This window comes from Capricornis sumatraensis, chromosome X (genome assembly GCF_032405125.1).
Source record: "Capricornis sumatraensis isolate serow.1 chromosome X, serow.2, whole genome shotgun sequence".
NCBI lineage: Eukaryota > Metazoa > Chordata > Mammalia > Artiodactyla > Bovidae > Capricornis > Capricornis sumatraensis.
This window is the reverse complement of record NC_091092.1, coordinates 31,420,839-31,440,740: the sequence shown is the minus strand read 5'-3', so window position 1 is coordinate 31,440,740 and position 19,902 is coordinate 31,420,839.

The following is a 19,902-nucleotide window of genomic DNA, read 5'->3' as shown; positions in this document are numbered from 1 at the left end:
TGGTACATATACACAATGGAGTATTACTCAGCCATTAAAAAGAATACATTGGAATCAGTTCTAATGAGATGGATGAAACTGTAGCTGATTATACAGAGTGAAGTAAGCCAGAAAGAAAAACACCAATATAGTATACTGACACATATATACGGAATTTAGACTGATGGTAATGTTGACCCTGCATGCGAGACAGCAAAAGAGACACAGATGTATAGAATGGAATTTTGGACTCTGAGGGAGAGGGAGAGGGTGGGATGATTTGGGAGAATGGCATTGAAACATGTATACTATCATGTAAGATATGAAGTGCCAGTCTATGTTTGATACAGGATACAGGATGCTTGGGGCTGGTGCATGGGGATGATCCAGAGAGATGATATGGGGTGGGAGGTGGGAGGGGGATTCAGCATTGGGAGCTCGTATGCACCCGTGGTGGATTCATGTCAATGTATGGCAAAACCAATACAGTATTGTAAAGTAAAATAAAGTAAAAAAACAAAACAAAACAAACAAACAAAAAAAAACTTTACACTAATAGCACAGTACTTAGCACAGATAATATCAATAAATAGCAGTTCATGTTAATATGAAATCTTCAGCAAGTTGTTTCACATTTAGAGAAGTCTGTATATTTGATAAAGTGTGAGGGAGAGAAGGAGAAAAAGCCATTTTGTGAACATTATCCAAGAATGTCATCTTTAACCTACAAAAAACAATATAATGCAGACACAAGCAATGTAATAATGAAACGTTTTTAAAAGAGAGAGATTGTAATTTTAAGATCATTTGAGATGAAAAGCTTAAGATTAATCATTGGTTTAAAGACAAAAAATTGTATAAAATTTAGTTTATTCAATTTTTTTGTCAGTGTTAGTAATAAGTTTACATCAGAACTTGTGATTTTCATTTCTGTATGTCAACTCCATTTTCATTTTTCCTTTTTGTTAAACGCCATGTTTAATTATTTCTGGATTTTAGAGAAATAGTACCCTACCATAAAAGAAAATCAACAAAATAAAATTTGACAAGGATTATTATAAAATTCAATATTTTGTTTCAAAATACCATCTGCTAATGTTATTTTAGAGGAGTTTTCTGTGCTATGAGACATTTGGACTAAATGTCCAACTTATTGTCTAATCCCACCCATGTTGGAAACACTGATTATAAGTAAGGAAAGGAGAAATAGTACTAGTACTAATATTAACAGTAATATACAGAGTGAAGTGGGTCAGAAAGAGGAAAACATAGATCATTTAATTTCACTTATATATAGAATCTAGAAAAATGATACAGATGGAGTTATTTTCAAAGCAGAAATATAGACGCAGATGTACAGAACAAATATATGGACATCAAGGGGGAATGTGGGAGGTTGGATGGATTGGGAGATTAGATTGGGATTGACATATATATATACACTACTGTGTACAAAATAGATGACTAATGAGAACCAACAGGGAACTCTACTCAATGCTCAAAATAAATAAAATGTCCTCATTTCATGTATCACTTATCTCATGTAAAATATAGTAATGTTAATGCTAAAATTAATACCAGTATCAGTACTAACACCAAAGCAAATATGAATTCAATATCAGTGCTAATTAATGCTAACATTAACATTAAGCAACCATTAGGCATAAGGTTAAAATTTTAATATGTATTTTCATTAAATCCTCATCACAACTTTATAAAGAAGTTCTTATTATCTTCACTCTACAAAGAAGAAAACAGAAGGTTTTTATAATGAGCTTGCCTGAAATCTCATGACTGGAAAGTAATGAAATCTGGATTATATACCAACTCTGTTCATTTCCAGAGACTATGCTGTTCTAGCCAATATTAGTTTTGTTTGGGTCTTCCCTTTGACAGACTCTTTACCGCCCTTATGCTGTCTGGAATTATTACTTATCTGGTAATTAATTTAAAACAACATCTCCATCAAACTTTATGAAAATGATTTTAATTTTCTTTCACTGCAATCCTCCCCCTAGATTCTTCCTACAATTTCCAAGTAACAATTTGAAACGTAGATGAAGAAAGTGGAAAGAAAGTTATCCAAATACCTAGAATAAAACATTTCTTTGGCCCAAGGTAAATAGTAAAATTTTGTTTTCGACTAACACTGTGACAGTTACAATGAACTCTTGATGTTCAGTGGCATTTTTCTATGAATTTGTCTCCAGAGTTTCTGCTTTTTTGCTTGTAATTACTATTTTTCCTTATCCAATAAGTTCTTATGTTTATATTATGCTATTTTTACTAAAGTCTTTCTTAGTGTTAATGCATTTTTTAAAATACAGCTATACATAACATTTTATGTAATAGTCATAATCTGAAAAGAACGTATTGATCAACTTGTCAGTTATAATCAATTCAATAAGTCATTGACTGGGTATGTATGACTCCTAAGTCTAAGATCAGGTTCCTTTGTTCTTTAATTGCTTTTGAAAACTCATTCTGGTTCCTCAAATGAATAGGGATCAATGCACATAGCAAACAAGCCTCACATATCACTCTTTATTACTCTAATATCAACATTTATTATTCACATTTTAGGATTATATTTTTATGATGGGTTGATGCATAGGTATTTTCTGTCCTTGCTATGACCAGTTGACATTTCTAAAATAACAATCAGTAAGAAAGAATTATCTCCATTCTGTGGGTCTGAGTGGCACTAAGTAGGACATATTATCTTGCTCGCTGACAGCTGTGTGTGAACAATAAGCCTATTTGAAAAGACAGCTGTTCTGAGTTCTGTGTGCAGATTTTGTTCATGGACAGGGCACATCTAATTGACCCATTTGGGGATTGATGGTGTAACATTGATCTCATTAGTATCAGGCAAAGAAACTGAGCTAGCTGGACACAGATTGAAAGCAATTTAAAATTTCTCTTAGCTGTTTATCTTCGATGTGAGACATGTAGCTAAACAATTTCTCACGTTCATAAATTATAGCTCTTTTTTCATATTCTTAATTTTTACTTCATTCAAATCTAGTTCAGTATAAATGCAGTGCCACTGAACAGTGTATTTCTGACTTAATTACTGTTCCACATTAAAGTAATTCAAACTGAAGTAACACACTTAAAATTATAAAATTTTAAATAACACTCACACAAATTAATCCTGGAAACTTTCCACTCATAGACAATACAGCTTCTCTGACTTTTGTATTTGAAAAATCTCTGAAACAAGGGCTGACAAAGGCTGACAGGCTTGAATTAACTTGTTGTTTTAAATAAAAACCTCAGTCCAAGCCCTATTTTGAACCAATCTGTGACCCTCAAACAAGATAATTAGCCTCTCTGTACTGTTATTTTCTCATCTGTGAAATGGGGACAATAATAGTGATTCGGCACATGGAATTACTGTGAGGAAATACTGCAAAACCCTTGAAAAATATGAAATACTATACAATTTATTACTAAATACAATAATCATATTACATGTGGGTGTCCTGTGCACAAAGTATTATGTTCAAAAGTGGTATAATATAATTATTCAGAAAATGTACAGAAAAATTTTCCTGGTTTAACTGAACAGAACCAAGCTAGCTTTTTAGCAGTGGGTGTGGATCAGCAACAGTAGTCATGCATTAAATGGAAACGTTTATTTAAAAATGGTAAAAATGTCAGACTGGACCAAATGAAGAAGACAAAGGTAAATTCTCATATTGTGAATTATATTGATTCAATGTTTTCAACAGGCTCTAAGAGTAGTTCTAATTAGTATAGCTTCCATGGTGGCTCAGTTGGTAGAGAATCTGCCTGCAACACAGGAGACCCAGGTTTGATCCTGGGGTGGGAAAGATGTCCTGGAGAAGGAAATGTCAACCTGCTCTAGCATTCTTGCCTGGAAAATCCCATATACAGAGGAACCTGGTTGAGTTATAATCCATAGGATCACAAGGAGTTTGACACAACTGAGTAACTAACACTTTCACTTTCACTATAATTAGTGCATCAGTATGTTTGTTGTGCCCTGGCTCTGGAGCAACAAGAGAAAACAGATCAATTAAAAGAAGGCAAGAATACTAAATAATACCAATATTTCTGTGTTTTTTTTTTTTTCTCTTTCTTTTATTTTTTTGGTTGCCCTGGGGTTTTTGTTGCTGTGCATGGGCTACTCTGGTTGTAGTGTGTGGCCCTCTCATTGTGGTGATTTGTTGTCGAGAACAGGCTCTAGGAACATGGATGGGCTTTAGTAATTGTGGCTTGCTGGCTCTGGGGCATGAGCTTAGTTGTTCTGCAGCATGTGGAATCTTCCCAGATCAGAGACTGAACCTCTGTCCCCTGCATTGGCAGGCAGATTTCTACCACCAGGGATATCCTGTCTGTCTTTCAGTTCAGTTCAGTTCAGTCACTCGGTCATGTCCGATTCTTTGCGACCCCATGAATTGCAGCGTGCCAGGCCTCCCTGTCTATCACTAACTCCCAGAGTTCACTCAAACTCATGTCCATAGAGTCAGTGATGCCAGCCAGCCATCTCATCCTCTGTCATCCCCTTTTCCTCCTGCCCCCAATCCCTCCCAGCATCAGAGTCTTTTCCAGTGACTCAGCTCTTCGCATGAGGTGGCCAAAGTACTGGAGTTTCAGCTTTAGCATCATTCCTTCCAAAGAACAGCCAGGGCTGATCTCCTTTAGAATGGACTGGTTGGATCTCCTTGCATTCCAAGGGACTCTCAAGAGTCTTCTCCAACACCACAGTTCAAAAGCATCAATTCTTCAGCTTTCTTCACAGTCCAACTCTCACATCCATACACAACCACTGGAAAAATCATAGCCTTGACTAGACGGACCTTAGTTGGCAAAGTAATGTCTCTGCTTTTAAATATGCTAGCTAGGTTGGTCATAACTTTTCTTCCAAGGAGTAAGTGTCTTTTAATTTCATGGCTGCAGTCACCATCTGCAGTGATTTTGGAGCCCCCAAAAATAAAGTCTGACACTGTTTCCACTGTTTCCCCATCTATTTCCCATGAAGTAATGGGACCAGATGCCATGATCTTCGTTTTCTGAATGTTGAGCTTTAAGCCAACCTTTTCACTCTCCTCTTTCACTTTCATCAAGAGGCTTTTTAGTTTCTCTTCACTTTCTGCCATAAGGGTGCTGCCATCTTACTCATAATTGATAGGTGACTTTTATCCTCAAATCAGGATTTTTAACTTTGTGAATGTTAATGTTTTGGCCTGGATAATCTGTTGTTGTAGAGGACTGTCCTGTGTATTGTAGGCTGTTAGACAGCATTGCCTGGATTCTACCACTAAATGCCAATAGTACCTTCCTCCAAGGTATGATAACCAGAAAAGTCTCCAGGTGTTGCCAAATGTCCTATGACTGGGGCAGTCACTCTTTGTTGAGAAGTGCTGTCTGAAATTGGTGATATTTAACCAGAATTTCTTGGAAGATGTTAAACAATCAAACTATTTTTTTTGTTCAAGGGAATGCTGATGGGCCATAAGAGGGAAGCACTGCTGAAATGATAAACAAAATCCCGACCTATGATTATACTCTGTTAATAAGGTTCTCACTTCTGTGCCCCTTTCTTTTCTGGTGTAACAGCTATTCATATGTGCTCAGTCGTGTCCAACTTTGCAACCCTGTGGACTGTAGCCCTCCAGGCTCCACTGTCCATGGGATTTCCCAGGCAAGATTACTGGAGTGGGTTGCCATTTCCTCCTCCAGGGGATCTTCCCTGACTCAGGGATCAAACCTGCATCTTCTGTGTCTACCTGCATTGGTAGGTGTTTTTTTTTGTTGTTGTTGTTGTTGTTTTACCACAGAGCCACTCAAGAAGCCCAGCTTTAGTGAATCTTCTTCCCCTATCCTTATTCCCCAAATGAATGAAACTACTGGAAGTTCTGTGTCAGTAACTGACTTGTTGAAATAGATGAGATGTCAGTCACAGTCACCATCCCCAAAGCAAGATCCCTTCAGACTCCACATTTTATTCATATGGAAATAGAATCAACTGACAGCCTACTTGTTTTCATTATCAACAAAATACCTCAAGCTCCAGTGTTACAGCAAGGCTAGGCTGGAAAACCTAGTGATATAAACCACATCACACATCTCCTATTATTGACCCTGAGACTTATCTGTGGAGACTTTGTAGGGGGATATAATATAAGGAAAAATAGATACTCTTCTAGACAGATGCGTAGGTCATATCATATGAGCTGTTTCAATTTTCATAGTTTAAGCCTGCTTTTAATTATGAAGCACTGATATATCCATTGATGTGAAAGAATGTCATTGTGACCTGTGGTCTTCTGCTGTTTCAATATTGAAAGATTAGATTTAATGATGTCCAAAACAACACACAAAAGTGTGGACTGTATGCATTTGTGTGTGTGTGTGTGTGTGTGTGTGTGTGTGAACTGTAATCAAAACACTAATGGACTTCAAGCACCACTTGGTTAATAATAAACAGGCAGCAAGTATTGTTCTCTCTGTCACAAGGGGCAAGTGTCAGTTGCCATTATCCCTATATGTGCTTATAGTTTATTTTTAACAGTTGTATTGAGGTTAAGTTCACATACCATAAAACTCACCCTTTTACATGGTGCAATTCAGCAGATTTTAGTATATTCACAAAGTTGTGCATCAATCATTCCTCATTACAGGATATTTTCATCTCCCCAAAATGAAAGTTCATATTCCAAACAGTCGATTTCCATTTCCCACCCTCCTGAGCTCCTGGCAATCATTAATGTATGTTCTGTATATATGGATTTCCCTATTCTGGACAGTTTGTATTAATGGAATCATACAACATGTATGTATTATACATTTATACAGTGCACTACCACATGTAACTAACAAATTGTTTTCCTTCTCATCAACAATGAATTAGAATTCTATTTTTCCCACATCCTCTCCAACAATTATTTTCTATTTTCTCTTTTTTCTTTATTATAACCATGCTAATAGGTGTGAAGTGGTTCCTCATTGTGATTTGGGTTTTCATTATCCTTATATCTAATGATGGGCTTCCCTGGTGACTCAGAGATGCTGCTTACCAAGGCAGGAGACAAGCGTTAGATCCCTGAGTGAGGAAGATCCCCTGGAAAGGCAACCCACTCCAGTATTCTTGCCTGGGAAATTCCATGAACAGAGGAACCCAGTGGGTTTCCATGGGGTCACAAAGAGTTGAACATGACTGACTGACTGAACTTGAACATGATATCTAACGATGTTGATCATCTTTTCCTGTGCTTAATGGCTATTTGTATATCTTGTTTATGGGAATGTTTATTCAAATACATTGGCCATTTTTAATGTTTTTATTCTTTTTACTGTTGAATTGTACAAATTCTATATATATTCTTGATAATATATGCTTATCAGATAAAATATTTTTATTTGATAAATCTGAAAATATTTTTTCCCATTCTGTGATTTGCATTTTCACTTCCTTGATAGTTCTTTTGAAGAACAGCTGTTATTTTAATTTTGATGATGTCCAATTAATTATTGTATGTATTCGTTGCACTTTAAGTGTTACATTTTAAAAAGCATTGCCTTATCCAAGATCATGAAGACTTATTCATATGTGCTTTTCCTAAGCATTTTATATTTTTGTCCCTCATATTTACATTTTTGATCTATTATGAGATAGATTTTGAATATGGTGGGAGATAAATATCCAGCTTCATTTTTCTGCACATGGCTAGCCAGTTGTCCCAGCATCATTAGTTGAAAACACTATTATTTCTTCATTTGATTACCTTGGTAAAATAATTAATTCATAAAAACAAAGATTTACCCATAGACTATCAATTCTATTCAATTTATCTTGGCTCTGTTTCATAGAACTATGCAGCTTTAATAAACTATTAACATTTTTATTAATATTCTGTTTTGGACATTTGTATGTATGATAGTGTGGGCTGCTCTGTTAAAATACCATAGGCTGAGTGGCTTAAACAACAGACAAAAAATCAAGATATCCAAAGATTCAGTGTCTGGTGGCCTCCTATTTTCTGGCTTTTAGACAGCCACCTTCTCTCTGTGTGCTCACCTGGTCTCTCCTTAGTGCCTGTGCATAGAGAGAGAAGGAGATCACCATTTTTAAAATTGATTTACTTTTTAATTGAAAGATAATCACTTTACAGAATTTTGTTGTTTTCTGTCAAACATCAACATGAATCATCCATAGGCATACATGTCCCCTCCCTCTTGAACCTTGTCTTCTTGTTCTTGTAAAGGGACTAACCCTATCATGAGTGCTCTCCCCTCATGACCTCATTAAATCTAATTACCTTCCCAAGATCCCACCTGCAAATATCAGCACACACTTGGCATTATGACTTCAGCACATAAATTTGAGGGGATACAAACATTGCAGTTCATAAAACTGCCTATAAAATGGGAATATTAGTACCATACATCAATAGAGTTACTGTGAGAACAGAATAAGATGAAACATATATTAAAGTCCTTTGTAAATGTCCAAGTGTTATGGAAACCTTCATTGTTATTTTTAATTGTGATGGTCAGTCAACCTAAGCGCATGTAGTCATAGGAAAAAAGTCCAGTTTCTTAGCTTTCTATTTAGTTCATTTCTATTTCTATTTTCTGGTATAGTATCCATACCAGAATTAGGACTGCACATTAGATGAACCACATATCCTACTTACATATATGTAATTTTGTAATCCAGGGTATATCTCTTTATATCCTATGGAAATGAATTGAAAGTCATTCAGTCATGTCCAGCTCTTTGGGACCCAATGGACTGTAGCCAACCAGGCTTATCTGTCCACAGAGTTCTCCAGGCAAGAATACCAGAGTGGATAGCCATTCTCTTGTATTATTATCATCCTAAGGAGTAATATTAGTCTACTTTCATCAACAACAAATGAATTAGAGGTTAAACTCAGTGCACCATCAACAGTATGAGTACTTGGTCCATGAATACTGTAAGAGCTTTACTTTCAAAATGAACAATCATTAACCTTGAATCCTCTATTCACACTTTATAGATTCCCTATGCAAGACTTGAATATTTCATATCAATTTCTTAAACAGTCCATAAATGAGCAGATTTCTAAGCAATTGCTGCTCAATGACTTTCAATATGAAAACGTTTTTCCCAATATGTATAATAAAATTGTGGAGAGGTAAATATGTTCATGAAGCATGCTAGTTACTCAACTGTGTAACTTCTGATAGCATTATCTGTTATAAGAAGAGCATTATCTGTTATAAGAACATTATTGTAAACAGAATAATAGTCAGTTCTGTTTATTATTTTTACAGTCATTATATTCTCTATGTTGTGAAATAGAATATAGCAAGAATGTGATCTAGTAGCTTTATAGTATTGTTTGCTTTTGCTATAGAATGCTCTTCTAAAATATGACTTCAAAGCCAAGAGATAATGTTTTCTGGTTCTGATAAACCCAAACTGACAACAGAAGTTGAGTCGTGAGCAAGTAGTACACTCTCCCTGAGAGAATATCAGATTAATACCACTAACTTCACATCTTCCTCCATTTTATGATAAAAATCAACACTGAACATATCTTTAGGTACAATGCTGGATTGCACATCTTAAATAAAACATGATATCTATACCTGGGAGATGATGGTATATGTGATCTTTGCTTAGTAAAAAAAGGAATATAAAAGAAAATGTACAAAACTATTTTGCTGCTTATAAATAATATGTAAAATCTTTTCCATTATCTGGAAATGATAAATCAACCTCTGCAGCACATAATCAAAAATTTAGATTCTTGTCTTTAGACTCTAAATAGATAACCTATTTTTTTAATAACCTCTCTAAGTTCAATTCCACTGACTTTTATAAGGTTTATGCAGCAGGGTGTAACTCTATATACAATCTGTACAACAATATTTTGTGCCAAACTCTGTTTTGGGAAAAACGTTTTATGACAACTAAAAAATAAAATACCTAAATGATAATCCACAGTGTGTACACATGCACGCACGCACACACACACACACACACACACACACACACACACATAGTGGTTTAGTCACTGCATCTTGTCAGGCTCTTGCGATCCCATGGACTGTCGCCTTCCAAGCTCCTCTGTCCATGGGATTTTCCAGGCAAGAATAGTGGAGTGGGTTATCATTTCCTTCTCCAGGGAATCTTCCTGACCCAGGAATAGAACCTGGGTCTCCTGCATTGCAGGCGGATTCTTTACTGACAGAGATACAAGGGAAGCCATATATATACACACATACACTATGTGTATTTGAGCAACTGCTGTACTCCTGGAGTTCCAAAGCTTGCTTAAGGGTTTAGGAGCAGCAGATAAAGGATTCTGAATGAGCAATTGCTTCAAAGGTTGCCTAATACAGACCAGAAACTGTTTTTATAGATTGTAAGTCTTTACAAAACTGAACATTTTCAGGTTCTTCCTCAGGAAATGATGAGAACAAAATAGTATTGATTAATGAGCACTCAAAAGTCTCAGAATCCAGAGCTCTGAGATTGGAAAGGCAAAAGTCTGTTTATTCAGAAACATTAAAAGTGAATATTATATTTTGATCCATATACATAGGCTTGTATATGGGTAAGTGGAAACGTAATGAGTGAGAAATTTTAACAAGCAATATTTACCTACAAGAATTAGTTCTCGTAAATTCCTTTGAAAAGTGTTACTGAAACTGGGCACCAAGGGAGGGATTGATTGCATATGTTGACCATTTTCCTTTAAAATATCTAAAGCGCCAGCTAAGTCAGTATTCTGTGAATTCAAATGCATTTAAAATAAAATAAAATAATACACTGAAATGAAACATCTGTATATGTAACCATAATATGTGTTTGTATATGTGCATACATATGCTTTCATTTCATATATGTATACATGTTTATATAAACACACATATGAAAAACATGTACATATGTACATACATGTATGGCAAGTCTGTTTTTTTCAGTAGCTATACATATGTATAGATAAAGCATTATCTGTAGTTATATATACTTACATAATTATGTCTACTCACTCATATACATGTATAGATATCATCTATAGACATCTATATAGATATATACCTATATGGTGTGCTGCATTTCATGGGGTCACAAAGAGTCGGACACGACTGAGTGATTGAACTGAACTGAATATCTTATATATAATCAGAGCAACTTGTCACACTTACGAATTATAGGTAATAAAATAATCACATCCAAATCTCAATATTTCTCTATGTATTTGTGCTAAGTTCAGTGTTTAAGGTATATTGATCCTCACTGCATCTCTATTGCTTCAGTTGCTTCTGTTCCTTTCCTTTTTTATTTTGTATATATCTAGAAAATCTGTCTGACTTAACTTCACTCAGTGTGAGAATCTCTGGATCCATTCATGTTGCTGCAAATGGCATTATTATGTCCTTTTGTATACCTGAGTAATACTCTGTTGTATATACGTACCACATCCTCTTATCCATTCCTCTTTTGATGGATATTTAGGTTGATTCCATTTTCTGGCTATTGTGAATAGTGCTGTAGTGAACATTGGGGTGCATGTCCCTTTCAAATTATGTGTATTCCCAAATATATGTCTCAAGTGTGGGATTGATGGATCATATGATAGTTCTATTTTAAGAGTTTTAAGGACACTATATATTGTTCTCCATAGTGACTGTGCCAGTTTGCATTCCCACCAACAATGTAAGAGTGTTCCCTTTTCTCCATACCCTCTCCAGTTTTTAGAGTTGTAGACTTATTGATGATGGCCATTCTGACTGATATGAGTAATAGATACCTCATTGTAGTTTTGAGAATGGGAAAGACTGGAACTGTCTTCAAGAAAATTAGAGATACCATGGGAACATTTCCTGCAAAGATGGGCACAATAAAGGAAAGAAATGGTATGAATCTAATAGAAGCAGAAGATATTAATAAGAGGTGGCAAGAATGCACAGAAGAACTATACAGACCCTGCTAACCATGATGGCATGATCAGTCACCTAGAGCCAAACATCCTGGACTGCAAAGTCAAGTAGGTCTTAGGAAGCATCAATACAAAGAAAGCTAGTGGAGGTGATGGAATTCCAGCTGAACTATTTCAAATCCTAAAAGATGATGCTGTTAAAGTGCTGCACTCAATATGCTAACAAATTTGGAAAACTCAGCAGTGGCCACAGGACTGGAAAAGGTCAGTTTTCATTCCAATCCCAAAGAAAAGCAATGTCAAAGAATGTTCAAACTACTGCAAAATTGTACTCATCGGACACGCTAGCAAAGTAATGCTGAATACTCTCCAAGCTAGACTTCAACAATGTGTGAACCAAAAAATTCCAGATGTTCAGACTCAATTTAGAAAAGCAAAGGAATCAGAGATCACATTGCCAACATCTGTTCGATCATCGAAAAGGCAAGAGAGTTCCAGAAAAACATCTACCTCTGCTTTACTGAATATGCCAAAGACTTTGACTGTGTGGCTCACAACAAACTGTGGAAAATTCTTCAAGAGATGGGAATGTTAGACCACCTTATCTACCTCCTGAGAAATCTGTATGCAGGGAAAGAAGAAACAGTTACAACCAGACCTGAAACAACAGCCTGAACAGTTACAACCGGACCTGAAACAACAGCCTGGACCCAAACTGGGAAAGGAGTACATCAAGGCTGTATATTGTCACCCTGCTTATTTAACTTATATGCAGAGTACATCATGCTAAATTCCGGGCTGGATGAAGCACAAGCTGGAATCAAGATTGCTGGGAGAAACACCAATAACCTCAGATATGCAGGTGATACCACAGAAAGTGAAGAAGAAATAAAGAATCTCTTGATAAAAGTGAAAGAGGAGTGAAAATGCTGGATTAAAATTCAACATTCAAAAAATTAACATCATGGCATCTGGTCCCATTACTTCATGGCAAACAGGTGGGGAAAGAATGGAAACAGTAAGAGACTTTGTTGTTTTTGGCTCCAAAATCACTGCAAATGGTAACTGCAGCCATGGAATTAAAAAATACTTGCTCATTGGAAGAAAAGCAATGACCAACGTAGGCAGTGTAGACAGCTGTGGTCCGTGTGATCCGATTGGCTAGTTGTGATTGTGGTTTCAGTGTGTCTGCCCTCTGATGCCCTCTCTTAGCACCTACCGTCTTACTTGGGTTTATCTTACCTTGGACGTGAGGTATCTCTTCACAGCTGCTCCAGCAAAGTGCAGCCACTGCTCCCTACCTTGAACGTGGGAAGCTTCTCTTCACTGCCGCCCCTGACCTTCGACCTGGGGTAGCTCTTCTTGGCTTCTTGGCTGCTTCTGCACAGTCATGCAGCCACCGCTCCTGGGCCAGTGGGACCAGTAACACTGAAGAAGCTGAAGTTGAACGGTTCTATGAAGACCTATAAGACATTTTAGAACTAACACCCAAAAAGATGTCCTTTTCATTATAGGGGACTGGAATGCAAAAGTAGGAAGTCAAGAAATACCTGGAGTAACAGACAAATTTGGCTTTGGAGTACAGAATGAAGCAGGGCAAAGGCCAATAGAGTTTTGCCAATGCATTGGTCATAACAACCCCCCTCTTTCAACAACACAAGAGAAGACTCTACATATGGACATCATCAGATGGTCAACACCAAAATCAGATTGATTATATTCTTTGCAGCCAAAGATGGAGAAGCTCTATACAGTCAGCAAAAACAAGATTGGGAGCTGACTGTGGCTCATATCATGGACACCTTCTTGACAAATTCAGACTTAAATTGAAGAAAGTGGGAAAAACAAGTAGACCATTCAGGTATGACATAATCAAAGCCCTTATGGTTACACAGTGAAAGTGAGAAATAGATTTAAGGGACTAGATCTGAGAGACAGAGTGCCTGATGAACTATGGGTGGAGGTTCATGATATTGTACAGGAGATAAAGACCATCCCCAAGAAAAATGAATGCAAAAAAGCAAAATGGCTGTCCGAGGAGGCCTTACAAATAGCTGTGAAAAGAACAGAAGTGAAAAGCAAAGGAGAAAAAGGAAGGTATAACCATTTGAATGCAGAGTTCGAAAGAATAGCAAGGAGAGATAAGGAAGCCTTCCTCAGCAATGAATGCAAAGAAATAGAGGAAAACAAGAATAGGAAAGACTAGAGATCACTTCAAGAAAATTAGAGATACCAAGGGAAAATTTCATGCAAAGATGGGCTCAATAAAGGACAGAAATGGTATGGAACTAACAGAAGCAGAAGATATTAAGAAGAGATGGCAAGAATGCACAGAAGAACTACACAAAAAGATCTTCACAACCCAGATAATCAAAATGGTATGATCACTCACTTAGAGCCAGACATCCTGGAATGTGATGTCAAGTCATCCTTAGGAAGCATCACTATGAATAAAGCTAGTGGAGGTGAAGGAATTCCAGTTGAGCTATTTCAAATCCTGAAAGATGATGCTGTGAAAGTGCTGCATTCAATATGCCAGCACATTTGGAAAACTCAGCAGTGGCCAAGGGAATGGAAAAGGTCAGTTTTCATTCCAATCCCAAACAAAGGCAATGACAAAGAATGCTCAAACTACCACACAATTGCACTCATCTCACACACTAGTAAAGTAATGCTCAAAATTCTCCAAGCCAGGCTTCAGCAATACATGAACCGTGAACTTCCTGATGTTCAAGCTGGTTTTACTAAAGGCAGAGGAACCAGAGATCAAATTGCCAACATCAGCTGGATCATGGAAAAAGGGAGAGAGTTCCATAAAAACATCTATTTCTGCTATATTGACTATGCCAAAGCCTTTGGGTGGGTCACAACAAACTGTGGAAAAATCTGAAAGACATGGGAATACCAGACCACCTGACCTGCCTCTTGAGAAACCTGTATGCAGGTCAGGAAGCAACAGTTAGAACTGGACATGGAACAACAGACTGGTTCCAAATGGAGAAAGGAGTATGTCAAGGCTATATATTGTCACCCTGCTTATTTAACTTATATGCAGAGTACATCATGAGAAATGCTGGGCTGGAGGAAGCACAAGCTGGAATCAAGATTGCCAGGAGAAATATCAATAACCTCAGATATGCTGATGACACCACCCTTTGGAAGAAAGTGAAGAGGAGCTAAAAAGCCTCTTGATGAAAGTGAAAGTGGAGAGTGAGAAAGTTGGCTTAAAGCTCAAAATTCAGAAAACAAAGATCGTGGCATTGGTCGCATCACTTCATGGCAAATAGATAGGGAAACAATGGAAACAGTGGCTGACTTTATTTTGGGGGACTCCAAAATCACTGCAGATGGTGATTGCAGCCATAAAATTAAAAGACTCTTACTCCTTGGAAGGAAAGTTATGACCAACCTAGACAGCATATTAAAAAGTGGAGACATTACTTTGCCAACAAAGGTCCGTCTAGTCAAGGCTATGGTTTTTCCAGTAGTCATGTATGGATATGAGAGTTGGGCTATAAAGAGGGCTAGCACCAAAGAATTGATGCTTTTGAACTGTGGTGTTGGAGAAGATTCTTGGGAGTCGCTTGGATGGCAAGGAGATCAGACCAGTCCATCCTAAGGGACATCAGTCCTGAGTGTTCATTGGAAAGGCTGATTTTAAAACTGAAACTCCAATATTTTGGCCATCTGATGCGAAGACCTGACTCATTTGAAAAGACCCTGATGCTGGGAAACATTGAGGGCAAGAGAAGGGGACGACAGAGGATGAGATGGTTGGATGACATCACGGACTCAATGGATATGAGTTTGTGTAAACTGGTAGTTGGTGATGGACAGGGAGTCCTGGCATGCTGTGGTTCATGGAGTCACAAAGAGTTGCACATGACTGAGTGACTGAACTGAACTGAATGTATGGATTTGAGAGTAGGACCATTAGGAAAGCTGAGCACCGAAGAATCGATGCTTTTGAACTCTGGTGTTGTAGAAGACCCTTGAGAGTCCCTTGGACTGCAAGGAGATCAGACCATTCTATCCTAAAGGAAATCAGTCCTGAATATTAATTGGAAGGACTGATGCTGAACCTGAAACTCCAAAACTTTGGCCACCTGATGTGAAGAACTGCCTCATTGAAAATAACCCTGATGCTGGACAAGATTGAAGGTAGGAGGAGAAGGGGACGACAGAGGATGAGATAGTTGGATGGCATCACTGACTCAATGGACTTGAGTTTGAGCAAGCTCCTGGTGTTGGTGATGGACAGGGAAGCCTGGCATGCTGTAGTCCATGCAGTCACAAATAATCAGACATGACTGAGCGAGTGAACTGAACTGAAATAATTAGTGGCGTTGAGTGTCTTTTTATGTACTTTTAAGCATCTGTATGTCTTCTCTTGATTAATGTTTCTGGAAGAGTAGGAGTGAGAACAGTAATATCAGTAAACCCTTCATTTCCCTACATGAAGTAGAGAAGTCCTTGCAATTTTTCAGAAGGAAGAAACCCGTTCTGACCAAGAAAAAGTGAGGGGCGTGGACTAACTAACCTGAGTTCATACCAAAGGGAAAATTGAGTAACAATTTTTTATTGCAAATGTATTGTTTAGAAGAAAGCAATTACTTTATTCTATTCACATACCTGCATTAGTTTAGAAAATTTTAAGTAAAATAAAACAAGACAAAAAAACAGGTCAAAGCATGAGGGGGAAGGGAAGAGAAAGCAATGATAATCATGGCACATTATCTTTTTGAGGTGTAATCATAATAAATGAAGCAGTTTAGATCATGTGAGACAAAGACTTTTGGTGACTGTTTATGCTATGTATTGCATTTTTATTTTCATCTTAATTTGCAAATAGCATTAAAGAAGGCATTAGAGACAAAATAACATCCCATCAGAATATTCCCAAGCTTCACCAAATGAATTCTAGCTAAATTTTGTTTCTTTTTTTAGAAATGCCTAAGAAATGAGAATATCAATTGGCTATCGGGCTAAAAATCTGGTAAGGGGACTTAATAAACCACTCAGGATAAAATCAGTTGACCTCAGTAAAATTCTTCACCTTTGGTAGAAAGGTGAAAGAAAATACTCTGTAGGATTCTTTCCATTAGAAGATTTGTAAACTGATACAGAAACAAAATTTTAATAGAAAATAACAATAGCGTTCCTTAACTACCTTAGATGTATTAAAACAAATACATCATAAAAATGGAAAAGGATAGTATCAGGGTGATTACAGGAGTCTGATTTAAAAAAATGTGCTGTGCTTAGTAGCTTCAGCCATGTCCAGTTCTTTGTGACCCTATGGGCTATACAGTCCATGGAACTCTGCAGGCCAGAATACTGGGGTTGGCAGCCTTTCCTTTCTCCAGAGGATCTTCCCAACCCAGGGATAAAACCCAGGTGCCCCTCATTGCAGGCATATGTCTGTATCTTATTCCCTGGAACATGTGTTTGCAAAGCAACTGTACATAAAATAGGAAGATTGTCCTGGTGGGCCCAAAGTAATTACAAGGGTCCTTAAGTGTGGAAGTTGAAAACAGAAAAACAGCCATTGTCAGAGTAATGAAATATGAAAGTCACTCAAGTTTTCTGGCTTAAAAGATGGCAGGTGACCATGTGAAGCAGTTTGGGTAGCCTCTTCCCATTTAACAGTGCAAGGAGTGAATTCTCTTGTAAAGCCTCCAGAAGGAACATAGCTCTCCTAACACCTTGATTTTTGCCAACTAAGACTCATTTCAGACTTTAGACTTGTAGAACTATAAGATATTTTATGTTATTTTAAGTCACTAAGTTTATGGCAGTTTTTTAACATGCCACGTATTAGCAGAAAATAAAGAAATTTTAAGCCTCCTCTTTATATTTGTAAAAAGTAAATTGAAAACAAATTCATTTTTTATAGAAATTATAGTAAATATATTTTAATAGATGATTTTAAGATAGAAAATATGAGAGATGAATTAATATTCAACTGATCTTATAATAGATAAGGAATCTCTAAATGTGAAATCAGTTTTGACTATGTTAAATGCTTTTTTAATTAAAAAATATCTTAAACTGTGTCAAAAACTAGATAGCAAGCTAGCAAAAAAATATTCGGCAACAAATGTGAGAAAAGGGGCCAATATATGTAATACACATTTGTATTAAATCACAATGAATCCTGTTTTGGGGGAAATATGTGAAACACATGAATGGATAGCTGAAAGAGAATAATAAACATTTTTAAAAGTTTGGCTTAAAAAAGTATGGGAATTCGATTCTTACTATCATGTAAGAATCGAATCGCCAGTCTATGTCCGACGCAGGATACAGCATGCTTGGGGCTGGTGCATGGTGATGACCCAGAGAGATGTTATGGGGAGGGAGGTGGGAGGGGGGTTCATGTTTGGGAACGCATGTACACCCGTGGTGGATTCATGTCAATGTATGGCAAAACCAATACAGTATTGTAAAGTAAAATAAAGTAAAAAAAAAAAAAAAAAAAGTATGGGAATTAGGCCATATAACTTAGTGATTAAGAGCCTGAACTATAGAATCAGACTTTTTGTGCTGAAATTCAAGCTCTGTCACTAAGGTCTGTATGATCTAGCATACATTACCTAACCTCTCTGTGTGTCAACTTATTCATCTATAAAGTAAGAGTAAACAATGATTTTTATATGATTAATGTGAGTACTGCACAATGAATCTATGCAAAGGGTTAATTAAACTGCCTGGATCATGTAAACAATAAGTGAAAAAACCTCTAGCTATTAGCTGTTATTAGTCAAGTGGATTCAATTAAAGTGATAATTTAAAGAAGGTACATAGTGTTGGAAAGGGGAGAAGAAATACATTCCCATCTACTGGTTGTAGGAATTTAATTGTTTCAGTCTTAGTGAAGATAAGCTGGAAATATGCATCAAATGTTTCAAAAATGAAAGAAAATTAATTAGGTCTTAATCATTAATATCATGTCTTTTTTAGCAAGTGAGTGATGAGCAGTCTCATACCCACGTAATGGTATGCACACATTTTACTAGGCTTTCCTTCTTGCACTTTGTAGATATTGCATTTTTTTTTTAACAAGTTGAAGTTTTATGATAACCCTACATTGAGCAAATCTGTTGGTACCATTTGTCGAACAGTATTTGCTCACTTTGTATATGTGTGTTATATTTTTAATTCTCAGTATCTTTCAATCTTTATCATATTATATTTGTTATGGAGACCTATGATCTTTGATATTACTATTCTAATTATTTTGGGGTGTCACAAAACATACCTGTAAGAAATGGCAAATAATAAGTGTTCTGTGTGTTCTGACTGCTCTACCAGCTGGCCATTCCCCTGTCTCTTTCCTTCTCCTCAGATCTTTCTATTTCCTGATATGCAGAAATATTAAAATTAAGTCAGTTAATAACCTTACAATGACCTCTAAGTGTTCAAGTCAAAGGAGGAGTCTATCACTTTAAATCAAAATTTAGAAATGCTTAAGCTTAGTGAGGAAGACCTGTTGAAAGTCAACATAAGCCAAAAGCTAGGCCTCTTGCACTAACAAGTTAAAGTTCTGAATGCAAGAAAAAGCTTATTTTTCCAATGGTTTCCTTTGCTCTGTGAAAACTTTTAAATTAGGTCCCATTTCTTTATTTTTGTTTTTCCTTCCTTTGCCTGAGTAGAGAGATTCAAGAAAAAGTTGCTACAATTTATGTCAAAGAATGTTCAGAATAAGACAACCTATATAATGGGAGAAAATATTTGCAAATTGTATGACCAGTAAGGAGTGGTTAATATCAAAAAAATATAAACAACTCAATATCAAAAAAGCACAATCCAATCAAATACATAGAGAAGAATTGAATAGACATTTTTCCAAAGAAGACACACAGGTGGCCTACAGGCACACGAAAAGATGGTTAACATCACTAATTATCAGAGAAATGCATATCAAAACCACAATGATATATCACCTCATACCTGTCAGAAAGGCTAGCATCAAAAAGACCACAAATAACAAATATTGGTGAGGATGTGGAAA